This window comes from Scylla paramamosain, unplaced genomic scaffold (genome assembly GCF_035594125.1).
Source record: "Scylla paramamosain isolate STU-SP2022 unplaced genomic scaffold, ASM3559412v1 Contig33, whole genome shotgun sequence".
NCBI lineage: Eukaryota > Metazoa > Arthropoda > Malacostraca > Decapoda > Portunidae > Scylla > Scylla paramamosain.
Window position 1 is genome coordinate 559,575 of NW_026973698.1, and position 20,996 is coordinate 580,570.

At 43.3% G+C, this 20,996-nt stretch overlaps 1 long non-coding RNA gene across 7 annotated transcripts in view; it reads right to left on the reverse strand.

Moving 5' to 3' along the window:
* The window catches only part of LOC135097837 (uncharacterized), a 40,868-nt gene that overhangs the window by 733 nt on the left and 19,139 nt on the right, over positions 1 to 20,996 (reverse strand). Inside the window, exons 1-4 of one of the 7 annotated variants that reach the window (XR_010266190.1) lie at positions 13,292 to 13,315; positions 10,209 to 10,285; positions 4,228 to 4,357; positions 1,753 to 1,857 (exon numbers count right to left, since the gene is read on the reverse strand). This is a non-coding gene — a long non-coding RNA (uncharacterized LOC135097837). Of the gene's footprint in view, positions 1 to 1,752; positions 2,950 to 4,227; positions 4,358 to 10,208; positions 10,286 to 13,291; positions 13,316 to 20,996 lie in introns of those variants that run through there. The other 6 variants (XR_010266189.1, XR_010266192.1, XR_010266191.1 and 3 more) reach the window with 6 other exon arrangements.

Genomic DNA, 20,996 nt, shown 5'->3' on the forward strand with positions numbered 1-20,996 from the left:
TTGATAACTGATTCCCTACAAAACTAAGACTACACAAGATATATGATGGGAAAATGGAGGAAGCCTGACAAGCACTGCATGGTATGGGAACTGTGCTGAGATTTAATATGAAATATGGCTAAATTCCATACTGTCATATTCAAGAAACAAAAATTGAAAGAAAGGAAAGCACCGGGTAGAGAAAATCTGAAAAGTATGGCAGTATAACGTTTGAAGCTGAGAAATGCGCGTTTGACAAATACGTCCCTATTATAATTTAAAGGCAAAAATTTGAAGGATGATGCAGAGTAGAAGAAAACACCAGATAGAAGAAATTTGCATGGTATCACAGATATTTCAATGGCATGACAGTTAATACACAAGTTTGAAAGATGAACCTGATTAAATATTTCTATCTCTGCGCTCATGAAGAACACAAATAAAAAACTTACAATTTGAAAAGAAGAGTCATTTTAAACTTTGATCCGTACCTTTTAAGTTTATTAATTTTATTCATAGTCAGTTTATGGTTCCAGAGAAACAACAATTTCAAATCTAGCCTATCTTTTTGAAACCCACTGTATGATGAACACGTCATATAAGGGAAAGAATTTTGTAGCCAAATACATGAGGAAATATTATACAAGAAAATATTTATCAGATGAATAACAAATTAGGAAAAGAACTATTTGAAATAGGCCAACTTTCAGGTGAACTGGATAAAAAAAATAAATAAATAAATAAAAAAATAAATAAATAAGTAGTTTAATAGAACAAAGCAGTATTAGAAAAGTCTAATGCAAATTTAGAATGGAAATGTGTGTGTGTGTGTGTGTGTTTGAGAAGGGGTTATGTCTTTTGAGTGCATGACCATTGTTTTGGCTGCCTGACTAGGTTTTTGAGTGTCACCAGATTTTTGAGTGCATCACCAGTTTTTTGAGTGCATCACCAATTTTTTTGAGTTCATCACCAGTATTTTTGAGTTCACCAATATTTTGAGTGCCACCAGTTTTCTTGTGCCACCAGTTTTTTTTTTTTTTTTTTTGAGTGTCATCAGTATTTTCTGCATGAGAGTGCGTGGGTGTGCATACAGCGTTATTAAAGGTAGGTAAGTAGGTAGGTGTGTGTGTGTGTGTGTGTGTGTGATAATGAATAAAGGAAAATAATGACCAATCGTAGTTCACAAGCCAACTGCTACTCAGCACAGCGAATAAGCAGAGGGACCACAAAATAGCAGCCACGGACACACCAATCCAACATGATTTTACGTGCTTATATAATATAATCTCAAATTCACTTCCTTAATTATCACCTCAGTAAGCTTAATCAGACGTCAATCACCTGGACAAACAAGCAACCAACTTACCATCTGGTCAGCATACTTCTCTCACCTGACAAGTTAAATCACTTTACCTGCAGTCTAATCACCCTTGCAGCTTATTCCCTCGCAAAATGCTAAACTTCTATAACTTCCCATCTGATCAGCATATTCATCTCTCCCCTGATAAGCTTAACTACTTAAGTGTTGTAATCACCATCTGTTCAACCTAATCACACCTACCAACCTCACCTGGTCAACCTATATCAGCTCAAGCTAATCACATTACCTAACGTGGCTTACCTAATCCCCATACCTGGACAAAACTAACCCAATCACACCTATCCATTCTAATCCTCACGTATTCAACCTAATCATTCGCAATCTCAAGGGTTACACATTAATTCCATGCACTGAGTAATAATCTAATATTCTTATCATTACCATACTCTTACCTTCACTCCTTCACCGCCTCCTTCAGCCCTCCGCCACGAGACCACCGCACTTCGACCTTTCTCCCTCGTTGCGAGTCGTGAAAAGAGCCGAGCGGGGACACCAGGCTGGAGGAATACGAGACAATGATCCCTATTCTGAAACACTTCTGCGCCGCACCTCCACTAAACTGATAAGACTCTAAATGAAGTTGCACAGGTTTTCAAAGATGTTTTAATGGTTCTAGTGACATTAACACGATTTCTATATTATTAACAGGAGAAACGCAATTGAAAACCCGGCTAATCATCTCTGTGGCATTTGAAAAAAAAAAAAAAAAAAAATATGGTGAGAGAACAAATGAAGCGTTTCAGAATACGTTGCTATATAAATTCTTTTTCTATCACTGGTATTAATTTGTGTGCGTTCGTATGTTTGCTGGCTTGTGTAAGTAAAGTTATTTCATTAAAAATATCGATGTTTTTTAAGTTTGTAATTAACGAGTGTTTGAATGATTGTAGGTCTCTCTCTCTCTCTCTCTCTCTCTCTCTCTCTCTCTCTGACTAAAATATTATACGTATGTAAGATGAACTCCCAAAATATAAGAGTACGATAAGTAAAGTGATTCGGAATTAAAAGAAGTTTCTAACAGGTTATGAATGAGTTCCAGAACAGTGAACGAGACGACACATTGTTTCCTTAATGCATCAAAAGAAGAAGAAAAAAAAAAACATTATTAAGAAACGTCATATGATCTTAGGAAACTTATTATACTGATCGACTAATGATAATAATAACAGTGAAGGAAGGAAAATAGGAGGAGGAGGAGGAGGAGGAGGAAGAGGAGGAGGAAGTGTAGGTTATAATAATATAGTAGGAAAAAACGAGACAGTAAATAGTCATAGGAAGTGAAGGTGGTAGTAGTAGTAGTAGTATTAGCGGTGGTAGTGGTGGTGATTATGGTGGTGGTGGTGGTGATGGTGGTGGTGGTGGTGGTTGTATTAGTAGTAGTAGTAATAGTAGTAGTAGTAGTAGTAGTAGGAGGAGGAGGAGGAAAGGAAAATGAGTCTGGTTTTAATAGTTGCGGTACTTCTCCTCTTTCTTCTCTTCCTGAAATCCACAAACTTTAGACATAAAAATGGCGGCAAGACACTTGGATTTTGCTTCCCCCGCCCTCTCTCTCTCTCTCTCTCTCTCTCTCTCTCTCTCTCTCTCTCTCTCTCTCTCTCTCTCTCTCTCTCTCTCGTTATATATATATATATATATATATATATATATATATATATATATATATATATATATATATATATATATATATATATATATATATATATATATATATATATATATATACTATAAGGAATATCGGTCCTTCCGTCTGAACAAATGAAGAAAAAAATTAAGATACTGACGAGAAAGAAATAATTGACAGAATAATGGAGGGTGAATGAAATGTTAACATAAACACAGTTTCGTTCAGGAAATCAGTGAACGCCTCAGGACCAAAATTCGCCGCACTTCCTGTCTGCGGCCGACGCGTCAAGACGAGCATGACTGGATGGCTGCCTCGCTATTTTTGGCGCTAAGTGGAAGATGCGTCGGTGTGAGCCACTCTCCCATCTCCCTCCCCGCCCCCTGGTCGTGGTATTCTGGGCTGGTCCGCGGAGGGCGCGGGGCCATCCAGGTTTCCATTAAGGGGAGGCATTAACACGGTGCCCAAATTAGCCTCGCTATTCTGTGGAGGAGAAAATAAGCGGCATCGAGTCTTTATTAACATTATTTTTCACGAGATTTGGAGTGCAAATAAAATTAAGCTTGTATTTCAAGTTTTGCCCGAGTTTTGCGTTGTGTCTGGGGAAGGTGATACCACGCCACGCTGTCCCTCCGCCCCGCGCCGCGTGTCACGCAGCGCGGCTCGCCACCCAGCACGACGCTCTTGTGTGCTGCGGGGAAGTGCCTCAGGGTATCAAACATATTAAAAAAGAGATGCCATTGTTTTCCTCCATCATTCTGTACCCTCCTTTTGTTTTCCGCGTTGAATACCTGCATGTGTTGCACCAAAAAATACCTCATAGAAAAAAAAAGTCTTGCCTGGAAAATCACTGCGCTGGTTCGTGACTCGCTGTATTTCTGAGCGAGTGTGTGAGTCACTCGGCGTTCTCACGCGACGAACAGCGGCCGACTTCCTGTCTACGGCCGACGCGTCAAGACGAGCATGACTGTTTGGCTGCCTCGTTATTTTTGGCGCTAAGTGGATGATGCATCGGTGTGAGCCACTCTCCCCTCTCCCTCTCCCCTCTCCCTTCGTAAATACCTGATTATTAAGGCGGAGGAGGAGATGTTTAAGAATCGAGTGAGAAATTAACACTATTTGTAAGCGACTGAGGAAAACCATTAGAAGAAACATTACAACAAATTATTCATGGCAGATTCCTCCTCTTCCCCATCAATATTTTACGGCGGCGTAATTGCCTCCCAAACAGTAGGACGAGACTTGCCGGTAAGGAGTGAAGCAGCGCCACCAAGGAACAGGGAAGAGAACCACGAGGCTGCCATCACCTGCCATCATCTGCTGTCTGCCGCATCCCTCCTGCCTCTTCCTGTGATTGGGGTTGAAGGATCTTGTTTCTTCCACAACAAAAAAAGTAGTCAAGATTAAAATCAAAACCGAATAAAGTTATTTGGCGAGGAGTTAAGGCAGCGAGAGGAGGAGGAGGAGGAGGAAAGGAAGAAGAAGGTTTGCCAGTTGAAATTAAGCAGGATAGTTGAAATTAAGCAGGATAGAAGAGTGTAAGATAAGGGACCCCTTTGACTCCTATATGTTCCTAAATCACAGCAAAACTCCCTTAACACACACACACACACACACACACACACACACACACACACACACAGCCTTCCCCAGCTCTCCCATGCCCACACAGGTCTGTGCATGCCTTGGACACAGAGAAGGGCACCATCAATGTGGACACCATCTCTACCATCCTGAGAATGACAGGTGGCAGGGTGAGATAAGGAGATAGATAGATATATATACATACTTTCGTTCATTCATTCATTTCATTTTCATTCACTCCTCCTCCTCCTCCTCCTCCTCCTCCTCCTCCTCCTTCTCCTTGTGCAGGCTCTGGTGCACTCTAGTTTGAGGAGTTCTTTGGCCGCCAAGTTCCTTATTGAAGGCGATGAGGAGTTGCTGGAGGAGGTGAAGGAAATTTTCTGTATCTATGACAAGCAAGGTAAGGATTCGCCGTTCATCTTTGACCCGTGTTTGGAAACCCTTCACTCTCTCACCACTGTTTTCCAAGACTACAGAGGTGATCAGCTGGGTTGTCATGACTTTCTGCTGCTGCATCATTTCACACCCCACACACACCACCCCTCACCCCTCACCCCTCACCCCTCACCCATATTTAAACCTTAGAAAACAACTGTAAATTGAGGGAGTTAGTGGAAACAGAAGAGAGAGGGAGGAAGAGAGGAAGAGGAAGAGAAGATACTGTTACTCCTTGCATAATGGAGACTAAGAGAAGGAGAGGGAGGAGATAGGTGGAGGAAAAAAAAAAAAGAGGAATGGGGGAGGGGTGTACCAGGCACCTCACATCATGTAACAATAGTGAAAATAAAAGGGAGGAGGTAGAGGGCGGTGCACCTCACACAAGTCCAGAGAAGCAAGGGGACGCCATCACACAATCCGTCACCACCACCACACCACAGCAACGGGTGGTGAGTGTATTACTATAACAACAATGAAAGTTGAGAGGTTAGTGTCAATATTCATCCTGTGGTAACACCACCACTAGTCTGTCATCACAAAATCCCCATCACTCACCACAAACACACCACCATTCACCACAAACACACCATCACTCACCACAAACACACCACAATTCACCACAATCACTCAGAGCTGGAAAAACACACATTTAAAAAAACCCAACTTTTTTTTTTATTATTTTGGGAGGTTTATTGATTTTTGTTTATTCTTCATATTTTTATGTAAATCAGTTTAAATAAGGAATTAAAAAGTAATCTAAAATAAAACAAAAGGTATGAAGTGTTTTTTTTTTATGTAGGAGGGGGACTGGCCAACAGCAAAAAATAAATAAATAAATAGATAAATAAATAAATAAGTAAATAAATAAATAAATAAAAAAAAAAATATATATATATATATATATATATATATATATATATATATATATATATATATATATATATATATATATATATATATATATATATATATATATATATATATATATATATATATATATATATAATAAAAAAAACTTCCAGCAAGAAGGAAAGGTAGATGTTGACAGACAGAGCTGAAAGAGTTTGACTAGGCAAGGTGCAAGCACGGAGGCACAGTTTCAGAGAACAATAGGAGGGACCCCATCAGGTCTATAAGCCTTCCGAGGGTTTAGGCCAGCGAGGGCATGGAAAACATCATTGCGAAGAATTTTAATAGGTGGCATGAAGTAGTCAGAGGGTGGAGGAGAGGGAGGAACAAGCCCAGAATCATCCAAGGTAGAGTTTTTAGCAAAGGTTTGAGCAAAGAGTTCAGCTTTAGAAATAGATGTGATAGCAGTGGTGCCATCTGGTTGAAATAAAGGAGGGAAAGAAGAAGAAGCAAAGTTATTGGAGATATTTTTGGCTAGATGCCAGAAGTCACGAGGGAAGTTAGATCTTGAAAGGTTTTGACATTTTCTGTTAATGAAGGAGTTTTTGGCTAGTTGGAGAACAGACTTGGCATGGTTCCGGGCAGAAATATAAAGTGCATGAGATTCTGGTGATGGAAGGCTTAAGTACCTTTTGTGGGCCACCTCTCTATCATGTATAGCACGAGAACAAGCTGTGTTGAACCAAGGTTTAGAAGGTTTAGGTCGAGAAAAAAGAGTGAGGAATGTATGCCTCCATGCCAGACACTATCACCTCTGTTATGCGCTCAGCACACAAAGACGGGTCTCTGACACGGAAGCAGTAGTCATTCCAAGGAAAATCAGCAAAATACCTCCTCAGTCCCCCCAACTAGCAGAGGCAAAACGCCAGAGGCACCTTCGCTTAGGGGGATCCTGAAGAGGGATTGGAGCGATAGGACAAGATACAGAGATGAGATTGTGATCAGAGGAGCCCAACGGAGACGAAAGGGTGACAGTATAAGCAGAAGGATTAGAGGTCAGGAAAATGTCAAGAATGTTGGGCGTATCTCCAAGACGGTCAGGAATATGAGTAGGGTGTTGCACCAATTGCTCTAGGTCGTGGAGGATAGCAAAGTTGAAGGCTAGTTCACCAGGATGGTCAGTGAAGGGAGAGGAAAGCCAAAGCTGGTGGTGAACACTGAAGTCTCCAAGAATGGAGATCTCTGCATAAGGGATAAGAGTCAGAATGTGCTCCACTTTGGAAGTTAAGTAGTCAAAGAATTTCTTATAGTCAAAGAAGTTAAGTGAGAGGTATACAGCTCAGATAAATTTAGTTTGAGAGTGACTCTGTAGTTGTAGCCAGATGGTGGAAAACTCACTCAAGAGCATGGGCACGAGAGCACATCAAATCATTGCGCACATAAATGCAGCATCCAGCTTTGGATAAAAAATGAGGATAAAGAAAGTAGGAGGGAACAGAAAAGGGGCTACTGTCAGTTGCCTCAGACACCTGAGTTTCAGTGAGGAAAAAAAGATGAGGTTTAGAAGAGGAGAGGTGGTGTTCTACAGATTGAAAACTAGATCTTAGACCACGAATGTTGCAGAAGTTAATGAAGAAAAAGATGAGGGGGGATGTCAAGACACTTAGGGTTGTTGTCAGAAGAGCACTCTGACATGGGGACATTTGTGGTCCCCTCCCCAGATGGGGACTCTGAGGCTGGTGTAGGAGTCACCATGAATTTTGAAATTATGAGTGAAAGGCGTGTGTGTGTGTGTGTGTGTGTGTGTGTGTGTGTGTGTGTGTGTGTGTGTGTGTGTGTGTGTGTGTGTGTGTGTGTGTGTGTGTGTGTGTGTGTGTGTGTGTGTGTGTGTGTGTGTGTGCGCGTGTGTTATTAGGTGCTTGTAGTTTTGTGTGGAGGAAGAGAGTTGTCTTTAGAGGGCAGGCTGTGACTGCCCCCTTGTGTTGTGAGACACAAAGGGAAACGTTCAGTGAGGTCACAGCTGGGTTTAATGATAAGTTCACAGCACCCCCTGAACAGTGCTTTAGACCTCACTGGGAATAATTATCATTTTGGCAGGTGCCTACTGCCTCCTCCAGTAAGTATGGTACTCTATTTCCTGACATCAAAGGCACCCTCCCTCTCTCTCTATACCATACTGACAATTACACATAGGGTGGCCTGGACAAAGCCCCCCCCACACAAACATTACACACACATACACACACACACACACACATACATACATACACGTACATCATTCAAACTTTTAGCAATAATAATAATAATAATAATAATAATAATAATAATAATAATAATAATAATAATAATAATAATAATAATAATAATCTATTTATCTACATATGTACCATGCCAGCAATCTCACACAGACTAACTCACACACACACACTAAATAACAGACCAAAACTATGTCAAAAGATAATAAAAAGACAAATGGGCCAATTTTTTGGAAGATAATTAAATTCTTACAAACTGTCAAATTGATTTTATAAAGGGGAGAAGTTGTCTCACTAATGCGTTGTGCTATTATTGAAGAGTGATTCATATAATACAGGAGAGAGAGAGAGATGAGAGAGAGAGAGAGAGAGAGAGAGAGAGAGAGAGAGAGAGAGAGAGGAGAGAGAGAGAGAGAGAGAGAGAGAGAGAGAGAGAGAGAGAGAGAGAGAGAGAGAGAGAGAGAGAGAGAGAGAGAGAGAGGAGAGAGAGATTTAATAAACATCTCAGATCTTTGGGTACCATAAACATACCCAGATCTTTGGGTAGGTCTCATTCCTACCCAAAGATCTGAGCTCTTTCCGTAGGTGGAAGAAAAAAAAAAAAAAAAAAAACACACACACACACACACACACACACACACACACACACACACACACACACACACACACACACAGTTCATAATATCCCTCCAGATCCACCTAACATTGCTGGATAAAAACATCCCTGACCAGGATTTCTACCTTCTCTTACAATTCCACGTTTGAAATGTTGGCACATGACGTGGCATTTGATACGAAGGTAGGCAAGAACTAACCTATCTAAAGCACTCCTATTACTGTAGTGCACATGACCTCTGAGTGCCTCCCAAGTTGTTCCATGACTGGCTAGCATTTTGAGCACAGGGAGGGAGACACAAGCAAGTCTTGTGTAGCCACAATATACTGTATATGGTGAGACACTGTCATTTTTTCCCTAATTGTACTTTTAGTTTGCAGCTTTACAATAACATCTTCATTTAAATATATTCTGTCATCAGATCTTATAATTCAATACACTGTACTTATTAAAATAAATATTCGTTCAAAGAGGATGCTACGATTTATCTTCGACCCGCTCGGTCCGGCAATGATGGTGCTCTACGGATCGTCGCGCATCAAGACGCTCGGCGTTGTCGGAGTGACAGAGAAAGCAGGTGAAAACAAAAGGCAACTGAATGTCAGCTTATGCACATGTCTGAATGGCTGGTGAGTGCTACTGCTCTGCTGGTCAGCCCCCAGCTCTGCCTTGCCTTCCCTACCCAACAATATCCTTCCCAGCTGTAGCATTAACACTCAAAGGCAAGACAACATAGGACTGCAGTGACTGCCTGCATTGTGGTTCATTTACCTACACTACAACATCAAAAGCTACACTCAAATTATCTTTTACATAGATTTATACTAACTCCTTCCCTACATGGTGGTGCATCCTGATATTTAAAATGGACTGTGAAGCAGCACAGTTAAATCAGAATGTAGTTCAAACTTTTAAAATGTGTAAGTTGTTCTCAGACATCACCTTGCCTCTTCATTAAAGAAAGAAGAAAAAAAAGTATGGAGGAGGAAGACAAATTCATAATAAGTAGGTACAAAAATTAGCTTAACTAGCAAATATGAATTATTAGTTCAACCTCTAACAAACCTTTACAAAAACAGCACAACTCCAGTTCCCAGCCACAACTGGTTGGCTGACATAAGAAATTTATAACTTATTGTAAACATTTACAAGAAAGCAACAAAGCAAAGACACGTTTACTTGACGTTAGCCAAAAGCCGAATGTTGTCCAAACACGATTCACGTCATCACGTCAGCAAACGTCACCCTTCCATCCACCGCAAGAGAACAACAAGTTACGAGCGGCTCTGACAACAAGAGATGCAGCAAGTGCACGTGCACGTGTACTCGCAGAGTACATGTGTCACATTTTCAGTCCATACCAAAATTTGTAATTAATGTGTAACATTTGGAAGGCAACCGTGCAGAATGAATCGGACAGGTGCAACAAACGACAGCGTGGTGAAACGGTGACCAGAGCCTTCCAGCAGCCTCCCTGAGCCTCACCTTGCAGTCTGCTGTGAGGCAAGAGAATGCCACACTGTCCTCCTCAAAGCGGATCATCGTGTGTTCACGTTCCGGGCCTGCCGGGAAGTAACATTAAGTGCACGTCAGATTTGCAATGGGGTCTCAAATTGACTTACTTATACTAATACTTCTATTGTTATTACTATTATCATTGTTTATATTGCTTCTTGTCACATCCGTGCTCTTAATAACTTAATTCCATGCTTTCAGATTCTGCTTCCAGACCAATCTTCATTCTACTTTCCGGCAGATCTGTAGTGAAAATGTTCAAAAATCTGATGAAAAAAAAAAAAAGTGAAGACAATTGTAAAAGCCTATAGATAAGCTAAATATTAATAGATTTTAAAAAAAGGGGAGTAAATGCTTATGTGGTGAGGTGTGTGGTGAGGTGGAGTGTGTGGGTGGAGTTTGGTGTGCTCTTCACGGAATGAAGACAGGCAGCAACACACCTTTCATTGTGTTGTGGTGCCACGTCTTGATGTGGTCACCACTGCCAGCTTCCATCCTCATTATCCTACTGAAGGCCACACCCAGCAACTCCTTACGCTGTAACAATGTGTAATGTAAATAATGAAGGCCACTTGTAACGAGGGAGCTAGAGTGCTACCACAACACACTTCATGACAGGCAGAACAAGGAGAACAGGTGGACAATCTGGACATCCTACATCTTTAGCTTAAAATACGGTTGCATCTCTCTCTCTCTCTCTCTCTCTCTCTCTCTCTCTCTCTCTCTCTCTCTCCGCACCGGCAGGGGCCTGAAGGGTACGCTGCACACCTTACACGAGGAAGAGACACAATTTCAGGTCTGCTTCTTTCATTAATCACACACACACAGACATAACTCTTTTTTTATTATTACTTTGTGAAAACTGAGAATATGTTTAATTAAACATATGGACTCCAAATTGCATCAATGTTTGTTTCTTAGGTCAACTTAAAAAACTGATTGCAAATATAAATTTTTTTTTTTCAATTATCAAAAACAAACAGTCAAAGAGCACTGATAATTTAATAGTGCACTATGAGCTTAAAGTGATGCAAGATCACTAAGATTCATCCAAGCAATGGATTACAGGTTATATTACAACTGCAATGTGATAAGAATTATCTTTACACATCAAACTCTTTATGATTTTCACAAAAAAATCAACAAAGTGCAATGGAGGGATCTGAATGATTTCAACACTTGATATCACATTACTCAGCGTGGTGTCCTGAACCAGAACATTTCAAACAAAATGACATTTGTGCAAAATGACGACAATCATATCAACAGTAAATATGAATTTTCTTCACAGAAACAGTGCTTAATGTGCTACCGACAATTAAATACAGCGAACGCGGCGAGAGCAGTGCCGTGCGGAAGGCTTCGGAACACCAAGAATTAGTGAATGCACAACATCCTGCTTGTCGGGGTTTACGTGCCGAAAGGAGCACAAAGCATAAGGCGCGTCTTTCCGTGTCAAGATGAGTACGAACAATTACTGTTCAAAATTTCAAATCGGAATAAGGTCATTTCAAATAAAAGGAATATATAAAACAATATATGAATACATCTTTTAAGTTGTATCATCTCAATACCTGGGGTAAACAGCAAGGAACACAAAGGAAGGTTGCTTTTCACATCAAGTGAAGTGAGTCTAAGTGAGCCTGAAAAGGCCAACACTCAAATCTACAATCACAGCTCTTGCCATTGTTAAAAACAAGAAGAAGAAGAAGAAGAAGGAGAGAGAGAGAGAGAGAGAGAGAGAGAGAGAGAGAGAGAGAGAGAGAGAGAGAGAGAGAGAGAGAGAGAGAGAGAGAGAGAGAGAGATCCTTCCCCTGGCCTTCGAAGTGCTAAGGTCAAGCCACCTCTCACCCAAGAATCTTCACTTCCTCTTCCTCCTCTTTCTCCTCGACTCAAGATGGAGGGAGATGTACGGCCGCCGATTGACTAAGGCAAAGACATACAGTGGCCATTGATATCACTAGTGTGTATGTGTGTGTGTGTGTGTGTGTGTGTGTGTGTGTGTGTTAAGGAATGGGACACCTGTACACACACACACACACACACACACACACACACACAACATGACTATCACCAGATCCTAAAAAAAAAAAAAAAACATACAAAAGCGAGCTTTTCAAAATTTGTTAACCCCAAATTTATATGCAGATTTCGGCGTTAAATCGTTAACCAATTGCGATATTTTATAGTGCAGCGAAGTTTCATCGGCCGGGGAGAGGGTGGGAGAGGGGAGGCTGGGAGAGAGGATAAATCGGAAGGGCGAGAGGGGGAAAAAGAGAGAGGGGAGAGGGAAGGGCAAAGAGGAATGGTCTGCAGGTGGAGGGAGTGAGGGAGGAGGAGGGCGAGAAAAACAGTGTGTGGGCAGCGTATGAAAGGGCGGAGAGAGAGAGAGAGAGAGAGAGAGAGAGAGAGAGAGAGAGAGAGAGAGAGAGAGAGAGAGAGAGAGAGAGAGAGAGAGAGAGAGAGAGAGAGAGAGAGAGGATCGGGAGTACAAGAGAGGTATAGAGAGGCATGGAGGTGAGAAGGATATGGACTATGGGGGAGGGAGAGCAAGGAGAGGAGAGGAGAGTGGAGGTTGGGGAGGAGGGAGGCCTGGGAAAGAGGAGAGGAGGTTGGGGGTTGTTGAGGAGGGAAGGGAGTGAGGAGCTGCCCGGACGACTGGTCAAAAATTATCACAACCAAAAATTAGTAGATTGTGTAATGCTGTGTGTGTGTGTGTGTGTGTGTGTGTGTGTGTGTGTGTGTGTGTGTGTGTGTGTGTGTGTGTGTGTGTGTGTGTGTGTGTGCGCGCGCGTGCGTGCGTGCGTGCGTGCGTGCGCGCGCTCATACCAAATACAAACGAGATCACTCACCCTGATGTGTTTTATCATCCGCCCCCATCACCCGGTCACCCGCACCCTGCCCTCCCTCCCCACATCCCGGCCCCACACATCCCGCCCACGCACCCCGCCTGACCCACCACACCACCAACACCACCACCACCACCAATACTGGTTACACATTGTCCAAAATTATAGGCATTCACTAATACTTGCATCTGACGGGCCGCTCACCTCATTCTCCTCATCACGTTCTCTTGGTGTCGATGAGACCGCGCCTCAGCCTCAGGTCCAGCCGCGGGACAAGCGCTCCTCGCCTCGGAAGTTGTGCCACACGCCCATACGTCAACGGCACGCCACTGTGCTTACTGATTCCGGCCCTTTAATTCTGCCACCTGGTAACTGTCAGTAGGGATGCTCTCGCTCCCTGATTGGTTCATGTATTCCCGTTTTTTTTTTTAATTTGGGCAGCAAATTGGCTCATACCAAAATCTATATTTAGTAATAAGACACTAGGTTATTCTGACCTTCATAACCTGATGTCTTATATATAAGATTTTGACGGAAGGATATAATTTATCTGCATCACATTTTAAAGAAAACGGAAACACTGAGGCCAATCAGGGAGCTCTAGCATCGGTCAGTGGGCAGTGTTACCATGCTCGCGTGTCCTCAGCTGGCAAAACTGAGGAGCGTTCATATCGAAATTGAGTGGCGAAGCTTCATTTGCTCTGAATCGTGACTGTATGAATATGTGTATCTGAGATTTGTGGTCGTAATAAGAAACGGGTGTGAGAATGACAATGCAAAGATTTCATGGCCGCTGCAATTTGAAAAAGGGATACAGTCAGGTATACGGGATACAGTCAGGTGCGGGTTTAGTTGAAGTGGAGTGAAGGTGGGTGATGCATTCATTGCCTCATTGCCTCACCGCCTCCCTGCCTTGCGTCACTGCCACGGCCAAAAAAAAACATTGTTGCTCTGCTAGAATGATCGACAAGTGGCACCGGTAACTGTGTTAGAGGCCTCGCTGAGAGATTCCTCACTGACAGAGGCACGCCCCTGGCCTGACGGGTCACTGGCAGGGGTAACAGCGTTGGTCTCTGCTCTGCCAAGGACATGGGGCAGTCTCATTCTCCCAGGGGGCGAGGGGCAGCTCTGACTTTATTCCAGAGGCAGGTGTGGCCCTCTTGTTTCCCTTTTATCTCCTTGGCACTGAGGTCCGATGGTTAAACGGTTTGGTATTTCAATTATCTTTAACAGTAACAGTGGAAGTCATTACTTATTTTAAAAAGTGTTTTCAAGATTCTAGTGATAATTTAACAAAGATCGTCATTGAGAGAGCCACCCATGAGAATCTGACTAATCATCTCTGTAGCCTTTGGAAAAATAACCCTTATGAGAAAACTCAGGGTTTAGAAATACGTGGCCTATAACATCGAGATAAAGTGGCCTCCTTTGTTTTTCCTTCCCTCCCATCCCTTCCACCAAGTCTAAGGGAGGCTCAGCAAGGCACCTCCTCCTCTCCTCCGTGGCTCTAAATTAATAGTGTTATTCCCACACACACACTCCCGCCTCCCCTCTTTACAGGCTGGTTGCAATTTACAGGCTTTTTGTAACATTCCTTCCCTGCCTCCAGAATGTAAGCAGACCTGCTCGATGGCTCTAATTTGCGTGCCCTTGCTGAGGTCACAACGGTGAGCAGGGAACGGCGTGTGTCTGTGTGTGTGCCCTGTATGTTGGCTGTCCTGTCTTTGTCAGATGTACCGCGCTCCGGGACAAGAGAAAACAAGGAAATGAGAAGACGGAAAGACGAGAAGACAAGGAGAAGAGAAGACGAGGAGACGAGGAGATGGAGAGACGAGAAGATGAGAAGACGAGGAGACGAGAAGATGAGAAGACACAGGTGAAAGAAAAAAGAAAAAACTGTGGTGTAATGTATGAGATCTGGAAGGTGTGTATGTGTGTGTGTGTAACGAGGACCACAGGAGTAGATGAGAAGCGGTTCATATGAGGGAATGAAGCATCGCTTCCTACATCGATCACACACACACACACACACACACCATGGGGATCTGATGCTTGAATAGTCCTCGTGATCAAGGCTCGTGAGAAGGTGTGGTGTGTGTGAGTGTGTGTGGGTGGGTGGGGTGGGTGCGTAGGTGCGTGAAGGGAGTGCAGGAGGGTGGGGACAGAGAGAGAGAGGGAGAGAGAGAGGCACCACCACGTTCGGCTCCTTCCGCTGCGGCCCGATCGAGTAATTAGCCAGCAGGGGTTAATAACGACCGCTGAATAGGATGCGCCCTTCCTCACCCTGGGCCGGAATATTGGCTCCACCGCGCCCCTTGAGCTACGCCAGGCGGGGGAGGGCAGGAGGAGGGTGAGGGCGGGCGCGGGAAGTGTCACCTCTTTGGAATTATTAGTAACTGTCTTGTTCTCGTATTTACTTGGATCTAATTGTTTATCTGTGTCTGTATTCGTATATTTGGATCAGCTTCTTTGTTTCTATTCGTCTGTTTGTTTGTTTTTTATCTCCTATTGATCTATCTGTGATTTTCATAATTGTATTTATCTGCTGTTTCGAGCTACATGTCTGTCTATTCGTCTGTTTGCAGTTCATATATCTGTATGCATCTCTGTATTTCAGTCTACCTGTTTATTCATCTACCTATCTATCTATCTATTTATCTATCTATCTACATATGAAATCATCTTATCTTTCTTCTTTCGTCTCAAAACACACACACACACACACACACACACACCTGCAGCAGGGAGGGAAGGAGAAGAGGGGGACAGGGAGGTGGCGCCGCTACCTGGGTCCATAAATCACCTTATTTTATTCGCTGCGTCAACTCGCCTCTCCTCGTTTATAATATACTTTTACTTCAAATGCAAAAATATGTGATAACCACAGCGCGCCGACACACACACACACGGCGGCAATAATATGACCTGCTCCATTACATTCTTCCTTCCTCCACTGAAGACATTCTCGTGAAATCAAAAGTCACAGCAGCAAAATGCCTAAATATATGTCCAGGAGAGAGAGAGAGAGAGAGAGAGAGAGAGAGAGAGAGAGAGAGAGAGAGAGAGAGAGAGAGAGAGAGAGAGAGAGAGAGAGAGAGAGAGAGAGAGAGCGGGGGGGTGAGGAAGGGGAAAGAAACTAAGAGAAACTAATAACTAGAAGATCGAGTTCCTTTTTTTTAATAATATACAAATTTATGGATGGGAATGATAGATGGATATAGGTAAGCATGTTTGGGACAGGGACTACAACGTGTAGGCCTAATGGCTTCTTGCAGTTTCCTTCATTTTCTTATGTCCTTATGAAACCTACACATAACGCAGCCGTGGTGGGCGTCAGGAGGCCTCGTGACTATACATAAGCTGCTTCGCTAATTAACCACTGTAAGCTCGAAAGTCGCACAGCACACTGGTTCCACTAATAGCGTAATGCACAATAATGATAGGAGGGAATGGAGAGATGCTTTAAATCGTCACAATCAGGCGAGGAGCTGCAAGGGAAAGGAGTCTGATGTGTCGAGAGTAGCATCTTATTTCAGTGTAGCATTTCACCACCAGATGAAAGAGACCTTAACCCATTCGTTGCTAGACACAGTGCTTCCTACAATGCTACAATGCTCACCTACAGCTTTTTTTACGCACTTGATTCTCGTACTACCTTCTTTTAAATATTTATTTACCCTAGAAAGAACAAAATTTATTTTCTCCTTTTTTTTTTCAGTGTCTCTGCAAACATATCTTTTACAGTCCCCTGAAGGGGTTAAGGACAACCAAAGCAGTGAAAATGTTGTAAGATATTCTATATACTACTCAACCACGGGAGGAGGAATAGAAGCGGAAAACAAGAATGAGCGAGAGGTTGTTGCAAGTGTACACTGCAGAAGGAAATAGAAGGGAAAAGAACAAGGAGAGAGAGAGAGAAAGAGAGAGAGAAGGGGGAAGGGGGAAGGGGGGAAGGGTGGAGCATGGCAGGAGGAGTAGGAAGAGAGAGAGAGAGAGACGTGAGATAGGCCGGGAGGAGAAGATACACTTACAACAGATAGAAAACAGATGAAGGAAATAACGAGAAGAATTAACGAGGGAGAGAAGAGGAGGATGGACGAGGGTGGGAGGGCGTGAGGCAGGGCGGGAAGAGATGGAAGTAATGCAGAGAGGAATGAGAAAGCTCAGGGAAGGGTGGTAATGGCCTCGAGAGATCAGCTACAATGGTTCCTTTCCCTGACCTGAGGGAGAGCGCGGCCCGCGGCACTCAGGCATTGCAGGTTACGTGGGCGTGAGGCAATCTAGGCATACCTGGAGCTAATCTCTTGACGGAGCGCGCTGAAGGAGTTTCCTATATTGATGATAAACTAAGCATTTATTTCTACAAGAAGGCAGGTATATATGTAAATTATTGTTTTTGTATTACGAAACAGCTGTGTGAAAAGAATTAAGTCGAAAATCTGCGGATACCAGGAGCTAATCTCTTGACGGAGGCGCTGAAGGAGTTCCTTATGTTGTTGATAAATATGGTACCGCTAAATTAACCATTGTTTTCGAGAAGGCAGGTTTAGATGTAAATTACTGTAAATTATTCTTTCTTTCTGTCCATCTTTCTCCCACAATGACATACTCTGTTCCACTCTGTTTCAATCTGTTCCACCCTGTCCCACTCTGCTCCTCTCTGTCCTTCTCTGCTCCACTCCACTCTGTCCTCCATCAAAACAAGCCTCACATCCCCCAGTTCATCACCTAAATAACCCACATATTTCGGGGCTTCCCTTAATGAGCGCCCGCCGCGTGCACTACCCCTTGTGGCAGAGAAGCGACGGCTGGCGACAGGACATCTGCACTGCACCTCCTGACGAAGAGGCAGAAGGCATGATAGCACGAGTGAGAGGGAAGGAAGCGTGAGGACAGGCGAAGCAGCAGGGAATACTCTAACAACATGCCAGCTAAGGTACTTTTTCCTTTTAACAGCGGGTGCGTTGCAAAGGACTGAAGGAGCGCTAATAAGATGAAGGATGCTTGTGAAGTGTGTAGTCAGTGCAAAGTGGTAGAGGACAGAGAGAGAGAGAGAGAGAGAGAGAGAGAGAGAGAGAGAGAGAGAGAGAGAGAGAGAGAGAGAGAGAGAGCGAGAGAGAGAGAGACAAAGGGACGACAGTGACAAAGACCAGTAGACACATCCACCCACCCACACCCACCCACCCACACACACACACACACACACCACACACACACACACACACACCACACCACACACACACACACACAAACACACACAAACACACAGACGGACTGAAAGACAGACAGACAGACACAGAGGAGGGCTGCCACTTAGTCCCGCAGCCGTATCCCTGCCCCGCCTTTGTCACCCTCTCCACGATTGCTCTTAAAATTTAAACTCCTTATTGTTACACATTCTTCTCCCGAGGAGGTGTTGTGAATAGCCATTGTTTCCAGGCACAAGGGGGATGCTTTTATCACATTCCACACCGGGGGTAGCGCGTGGCCCGGGCCTCCTCCCGGCCCTTACTGATACGCCTTTACTGTACATGGGTCTTAGCCCAGTGTCACGAAATAGTTTGAGCTCTCCTTCTTGTTAATCCATCGCTAGAATCATAAAAAGCTTACTTAAAAACTCTCATTACGGCTAATTGCAAAGGCCACAAGCATTGTTATGGTTCTCACTAGTCTTTCCCCTATCAATGATGCAGTATCCTTGTTAATCTGCCACTAGAATCCTAAAAGCTGCCTTGAAAACTCCCGTTACGACTGATTTCAAAGGCTATAATCGTAATTGGGTTCTCATGAGTCTCTTTTTATCAATGAAAACAGCAATAACGCTGGTAATTTTTAAAGAAGCTATTACCGAATGGCCGAAGAACACTCACATGCTTCCTATCAATCTAATCTCCGACGGCGACTGCATCGGGAGCTCTGGAAGGCGGCATGAGCCTTTACAAAGGTGTCACTTGAAAAATCTGCCTGCGCCATTGCGGGAGGGGAACGGATTAACTAAGACTCCACAAATTCAACCCTTTGACTACCATGGGCATTCTTCACTAACCTCTAAAACTGTGTAAAAATAGTTTGCGTGAAGGAAGTTAATCTTAGCTTTTTTCAGACTACAAAAATATTTAAGAGAGCTTAGTACGTAAATAAGTTTCTAAAGATCTGTTCGCGAAAGGATAGTTTTACCACGACTGCTTTCCGTCACTTCAGGCTAAGAACGTTAAAAAAAGTGCACGGGGTGATGTGGTGCAGACGGACGAAAGCTAAATATAGAAAGCAATACACACATACCCGCCCCCCCGAGTCAGGCGGATCAGGGTAGGCGTAAGGGTGTGTGGGCGGGTCCCTCGGGTCACTTGGGCGACGGGTGGCATGAATACACGATACACTCGATAATTATTCATGTAGCGGGCACGGTAGATCACTGAGTCCTGTATTCCCACACGTTTCGCCGCCTCATAGCGACTACTGGTAACTTCATAGCGATAGAAAAGATACTGCGGTTTTCAATGTTGTTTTTATGATTCTACTTATAGTTTAGCAAGAATTTCGTATGATTAATAGGAAAAACATCCATGAAGACCTAAACAATAATAATAATAACTACTACTACTACTACTACTACTACTACTACGTACTACTACTACTACTACTACTACTACTACTACTACTGTCATCACATAAGCCACCACTGTAAGAATCACTTCACGAGGAAATCAAGACTCGAACAAAAGATCTGTATGAAATAGAAATGTTTCATAGAGGGACTGCCACGTGTAGGCCTGATGGCTTCTTGCAGCTTCCCTTATTTTCTTATGCTCTTATGTTCTTATCTATCAGCTGAGGTCCCGGTGCTCCAGTCAAGGGCAAAGGTTATCTACGGAGTTCGCAGAGGAAAAAAATAGTTCAGTGTATGGGAAAAAAAAAATCATTTCTATTCTTTTTTTTTTTTTTTTTTTTTTTTTTTTTTTATGTAGGAAGGATACTGGCCAAGGGCAACAAAAATCTAATAAAAAAAAATGCCCACTGAAATGCCAGTCCCTAAAAGGGTCAAAGCAGTAGTCAAAAATTGGTGGATAAGTGTCTTGAAACCTCCCTCTTGAAGGAATTCAAGTCATAGGAAGGTGGAAATACAGAAGCAGGCAAGGAATTCCAGAGTTTACCAGAGAAAGGGATGAATGATTGAGAATACTGGTTAACTCTTGCGTTAGAGAGGTGGACAGAATAGGAGTGAGAGAAAGATGAAAGTCTTGTGCAGCGAGGCCGCGGAAGGAGGGGAGGCATGCAGTTAGCAAGATCAGAAGAGCAGTTAGCATGAAAATAGCGGTAGAAGACAGCTAGAGATGCAACATTGCGGCGGTGAGAGAGAGGCTGAAGACAGTCAGTTAGAGGAGAGGAGTTGATGAGACGAAAAGCTTTTGATTCCACCCTGTCTAGAACAGCAGTATGAGTGGAACCCCCAGACATGTGAAGCATACTCCATACATGGACGGATAAGGCCCTTGTACAGAGTTAGCAGCTGGGGGGTGAGAAAAACTGGCGGAGACGTCTCAGAACACCTAACTTCATAGAAGCTGTTTTAGCTAGAGATGAGATGTGAAGTTTCCAGTTCAGATTATAAGTAAAGGACAGACCAAGGATGTTCAGTGTAGAAGAGGGGGATAGTTGAGTGTCATTGAAGAAGAGGGAGTAGTTGTCTGGAAGATTGTGTCGAGTTGATAGATGGAGGAATTGAGTTTTTGAGGCATTGAACAATACCAAGTTTGCTCTGCCCCAATCAGAAATTTTAGAAAGATCAGAAGTCAGGCGTTCTGTGGCTTCCCTGCGTGATATGTTTACCTCCTGAAGGGTTGGACGTCTATGAAAAGACGTGGAAAAGTGCAGGGTGGTATCATCAGCATAGGAGTGGATAGGACAA